Source organism: Mustela erminea, chromosome 21, assembly GCF_009829155.1.
Source record: "Mustela erminea isolate mMusErm1 chromosome 21, mMusErm1.Pri, whole genome shotgun sequence".
Classification (NCBI taxonomy): Eukaryota; Metazoa; Chordata; class Mammalia; order Carnivora; family Mustelidae; genus Mustela; species Mustela erminea.
Genome location: NC_045634.1, coordinates 13527917 through 13533916, shown reverse-complemented (window position 1 = coordinate 13533916; position 6000 = coordinate 13527917).

Genomic DNA, 6000 nt, shown 5'->3' with positions numbered 1-6000 from the left:
CATCAAGCTATCTCCAGGGGCTGCACGTCTCTGAAGGTTTGACTGGGGCTGGTGGATCGACCTCAGCTTTGGCGTTCCAAGTTGGTTGGTTCCAGGTTGGTTGGAATTGTGGTTGTTGGAAGAAGTGTTCTTCACTATGGGGGTTTGGAGCTTGCCCCAGAGCAAATAATGAAAAAAAGAAACAAAGAGAGCTCATTGTCTTTTATCACCTAATCTCAGAGGTGACATACCGTCACGAAGGCTTTTTCTACGGTCACAGACCCTGGTTGGTAAGATGTGGGAGGAGATTACACGCACAAAAAAGTGAAAGTCTGAATGGAGATCATGGGGGCCCATCTTGTAGTCCAGCAAATCACATCGCGATGTATGAAGCTCAGTGTCTTGCCAGTAAATGTTAGAGGCAAAATTCTCCCTTATATCCTTTGACTTTTAACTCCTTTCTTCTCTAGTACTTTGCTTTCATACGTTTAGGCACTATCTCAACCTCTTTGAACAGTCTGGCATTTTTATAAACCAGTGACACAGACTAATAATGTTAACCTGCAAACATTACAGCTGAGATTCAGAAGGTCTTAGAGGCTCGATTACTAACAGTTATTCCTCTCTTTTCTTTGCTTGATTCAGGAAAAATGATTACAGGAGAGTAGAAAGAACAGAAGGAGCCTGCTACTGACAAAGACTCCCCTGGGCCAAACTCTAGAAAGGCTTCTTTAAGCCCTCTAGGCTTTGACCTTGATATCTGTCCTTGTCAGGCCAGCAACACTCAGTTGTAGCAAGAAATCTGTTAAGTTGGCTTAGTCAGAATCCCCCACCTTGGATATGTGATCAAATGTCGTCATCCCCACCATCTCCCAGGTAATATTGGATCACATCTTGGCTGCCTTTAGCAAGAATCCTGCCCCATTCATTTGGCCAGATTCCTCTCTCACTCCCCTTACCTTACAAAGATTGCTTTGTTATTTGTCTACTTACAGAGAAGAGAAGAGGCTTTTTTACACATTGCTGCTTAGGAAAGGGGCAGAGGCAGACTATCTCCTTTCCTACACATATAAAACAATAAAGCTGACTTAAAGATCACCATATCTTCAACCATAGCACATGTTAATTAAAAAAAATTTTTTTTTAATGATTCCATTTCATTAAAGGGCAAAGTGTGGACAGAGTGGGCCATGGTGAATATAAACTGATTTCACTTTTGGGCTTGGCATTGGGGTATTGGCAATCAGAGGAACAAATAGATACAAATTCCGAATGTCATGGATTTACTGCTAGTGGGCAATACAGCTGACTGTTTTATCCTCTGATAATTATTTGAAATCCTAGTTTTGTTAACATTCACTGTAGATTCTAAGAAATTACTTCTGGGTGTTCATTACAAAGATATTGGGAAATACGCTAAAAAGATTTTGGCACTTGCAAGGAAAGAACAGTAGGAATGAAGGAAAAACTTTTAGTTGAATAGATAAAATTTCATATCCTTATATTCATCTTCCTCATGGTAGAAAAATGGACAGTGTGCAAGTTGAATCATTTTGTATCTAAAAACTTCTTTCTCACCATTAAGGAAAAATCTCCAGATGTCCTTGCATCTTGTCATTAGAGTCAGGCTGAATTCTTATTGATCAAGGAGTTGGGGAGGAACATCCACTTATTTTTTCCAAACAATTCCTACTATATTTTAAAGAGGATTATCTAGCTGTGGGAGATGATGTCAGGTGTAAGCACACCAAATCCTGACACAATCCAGATTAAATAAGATGGAAATTTATGATCTCCCATTAAAGAAATCTTGAGTTAAGATGGCCTTCAAAGATGGTTGATTCAATGTCATTGAGAATTTTATTTGCCTTCCCTGGTTTAGGTCTCATCCTCAGCAAGTAGGATAACTATAATAGTCCCAGCCATGAATTTCTAATCGACATTGTCTAAAGAAAGACATAATGTCTCTTATGGATCTTTCTTAGGAGGTAGAACTTTTTTTTTTTTTCCAGAAGCCTCCGGCAAACTTTCTCTAATATCTCATTGGCTGTGGTCGGTCCACATACCTATGACCAAGGCTACAGAACTACCTGTTGGGCTTAGATAGATCATTTTTTAGAGAAAGGATTTGGGGGGACTATTACAATTCCCATTTCCCAAATGGGATTCTTTCAGTCTCATATTAGCTTTTATGACCAAAAAAATTCTACCAGGAAAAGGTGATGGGATTGTAATGGTCCATAAGTATCTGTAGATGGAATTTCCCGCATTATCATATAGGAAAGTAAAAAAGAAAAAAAGGACACACTTGTGGTTGCAGATCAAGAAAAGGAAAAGTGAAGTATAAACTGAAATGCTGATCAGGAGGTCCTGTGAGATAGTCCTTACCAGAATTCATTGAGAACCATTTGTGTGTATTTCTCTGCTGTTCAGACTAAACAAGTTAAGAGTCAGACAATGATTTTGAATCAAAATGTGTTTAAGAGTATGTATATCTATCTAGAAAATAGGAAAGCCAAACAGAGAAGAGAAGAGACTTTTTACACATTATTGCTTAGGAAAGCCAAGCAAATAATGGGTGTATTACATAGAGATACTCCTAAAGCCCATCAGTGATGCTCTCATTTTGTGATCTCACTTTTATTTTATTATTATTTTTAAAAGGTTTTATTTATTCATTTGAGAAAGATATATATAGAGAGAGCTTGAGCAGGGGGAGAGGGAGAAGCAGACTCCCTGCTGAGCTGGGAGCCCAATGGGGCTCCATCCCAGCACCTGGAGATCACTACGGGAGAAGACACTTAACCATCTGAGCCACCCAGGTGCCCCAAAGGACCCACTTTTAAACAATTTCTTCTCCATACTTTATGTAGCTGCTACAAAGGAACATCTTCCTCCAGTCATCATTTGATAGATTTTTGTGCTTCTCTTAGGCTGCTTCTCAAACCATAACAACCACCTTGGTTCATAAAGGGCTCAAGTGAGGTAAAGGGTATAGGAATTAGTGTATTAAATTGATAAAGAGTATTACATAATCTACCCAAACTTTAGTTTCTCATCTGGAAAAAGGTAGTAGAGTATTAATTATTAATACCATGTAGAGTTTCCTAAGAATTACAGGAGATGATACATATAAAGAAGTCTTTATGGCTTCATAAAGACTTTATAAAACAGAGTCTGGGGCAAAATTGGCTTCAAATCAAGGTTACTTTTTCTTTCTTTCTTTCTTTCTTTTTTTTTTTTAAGATTTTATTTATTTATTTGACAGAGACAGAGAGAGGGCACAAGCAGGCAGAGGGAGAGAGAGAAGCAGGCTCCCCACCAAGCAAGGAGCCCGATGCGGACTCAATCCCAGGACCCCAGGATCATGACCTGAGCTGAAGGCAGCCACTTAACCAACTGAACCACCCAGGTGTCCCAAATCAAGGTTACTTTTTACTACTGGGTCTAGAAAGCCTCATAGGTGGAATGAAGTGACAGGGTGAGAAATTTGAGGAGAATACTGATATTATAGTCATTATCAACACTGTTTATTGGTATCTCACAACTGTCAAGGGAGTCCCCCGCCCCCCCCCCCCGCCCCGGTGTTCTTAGAAATGCACCTTTGTAAAGGAAAGTGAGACTCCCAAATTCAGTAATAACCAAGCATTAGATTTTATGGCAAAGACTAGACTCAAACCAAATCTACTGACCTTGAGTGCAGTGTTCTTTCCCTTACCTTTATGGAGAAAGTGTTTTAACATTTTCTGAAAAGATTCATTGCTTATTGTTCAAAGAGGTAGACTTGGGATCCTTCAGTCACTGAGCTGAGTAAACATCATAAGAATTCTATTTATCCAGCAAGATCCCTTTCCAAACCACTTGGGGATGTTGATTTTATTTTTGTAGGGACAGAATGTTCACAACCAGCCTATTCTACTATGTATTTATTCCTAAAATGAAGGCACACTTTTTTTTTAATAGCCATCCCATAAGTGATCTGTAATGCTTCCAAATATTTGCCCAACTGGCCATGGCATCTGGAATTTCACCATTAGAATAAAATTTTGCCATTAAGTTTTAGCTTTAAGAAAGCCCTTGATAAAAGGCACTTGGAAGGGACTAGGAATATTAACATATTCACACCCCTAGTTAACCACTACTGATTCTTATCAGATCGAGTAGTTGTCCGTTCTAATGGACCCCTTGGAGAGTACAAGCAGATCCCAGAGGAGAGCTGTATTTGAATGCAAAGAGTAAAATAATGCCAAAGCTGGGGAAGCAGAGAGGGCGGAAGAGGGTGTTACCTCCAGGAAGTGTAGGCAGAAAGGGAGCTCAGGTAGATGGATGCGAGAGCAGGGACAAGGAACAGAGAAGTCAGTCAGACTACTTGGAATTATTTGATCCTAGGACTAGAACTAGAAGTGTCTTAGAATTCTTTTCTGCTTTAAGTTTAGTGATTTTCTCTGGTTTTAGTGTTTGGCAATGAAAGCAAACAACTAAAAGTCCATGTTAGGCCGTGTTAATATCTCTAAAACTAAACCTATCTAACTCATTAAAATTCGAGTCCTTTATAATTTCTCATAGCATTTTGTTGGTATTTGATAAATACTTGCAGAATGAGCAAATCCTTCTATAATTATGGTTGGGTTTTTTTTGGTTTGTTTTTGTTTTTGTTTTACTTTGGAAGTGACTCAATATTGGGTCCATGAAAAACTATAATACTTGATGTAGCGTTCCAAAAACAATAGCAAAGTCTATAATAATACTGTCCAATAGAATTCTCTGTCATGACAAAAATATTCTTTCATCAGCCCTGAACAAAAGGTAGCCACTAGCCACAAGCTGACATCATATACTTGAAATGTAGCCAGTGAGACAAAAATAACTGAATTTTAAATTAACTTAAATAACCACTTGTGGCTTGTGTATCTACCTAGTAATACCTATGGTATTGGATAGAGCATGCAGGTTTGGGGGTTGTTAAAGAGTTTTCTGCCCCTCTCCCTTTGTTTTTAAAAATAGCTATTTTGATTGGTACCATCAATTCTAGATAAGTTCCTTTTGTTTGTTTTTTCTTTAAAAAAATGGAAATACTTTGATTTACCTATGGTGACTCTAAAGATCAAATTGACTTGCACAGTAGCATCATGGGAAAAAATGTATGTGCCTCATTAATAAGAACTTGTACTATGTGGTCAATTTCTAACTTCAACTATTAACATAAAAGGAGCGAGCCTGTATACTTGAAATAGTGAAGCCTGAGAAGTGTGTCCGCTGCACTGACAGGCTGGCCTCCCAAACCAGTCTTTCTTTTGATTGCCCCCTCCCTCCTCAGGAATCTTGCACCTTCTGGCTGCCCTCTGGTCTGCAGAGGCCCCTAAGGTCCTTTCCCCCAAATCTCTGTCTCCTAGCTCCTCACTGCCCTCTCCTCCCTTCTAAATCAAAACCTATCTTGAATTACTTGTGATAACCTCCCTTTTACTCTTCCAAATTTTAGAAATGAGAAAGCTGACCCACTGCAAAGGATAGGGAGGGTAAGAAAAGGGCTACTGACTGACAGCTGGTGTGCTTGCTAGACATTTTAGATGATGCTCAGTGAAAGTGTTGCCCGCATCAATGAATGTTTTCTTCCTGGCAAATACATGGCATTCAGTAATTTTTTTTTTGAATGGATAAATACACGAATGCATTTTTACCGTGTGAAATAAATATGATTCCTTATCACAGATGAGGAAACTGAAATTTAGAGAGGTTACACGACTTCCTCATACACACTACTCCAACATTTAATCTTCCTTGTCTGGTAACTGTTTAACTCCTTGCCTTGTTTCCTGTGTCCTCAGGGTTTTGCTCTTTACCCAGCAAAGAGAAGGACCAGCTCAACAGACCAGATTTACATCAATGGCTGCAAATGTACTGATAGAACCTGCTCCCAGCGCCCTCACCCTTTCCAGGGTTCTCTGAATTTTAATGCCAGCCTTCTGTGGACAGTGTCAACTCACAGAAATGGCTCCCTGGGAATTTCACGCTGATCTCTTC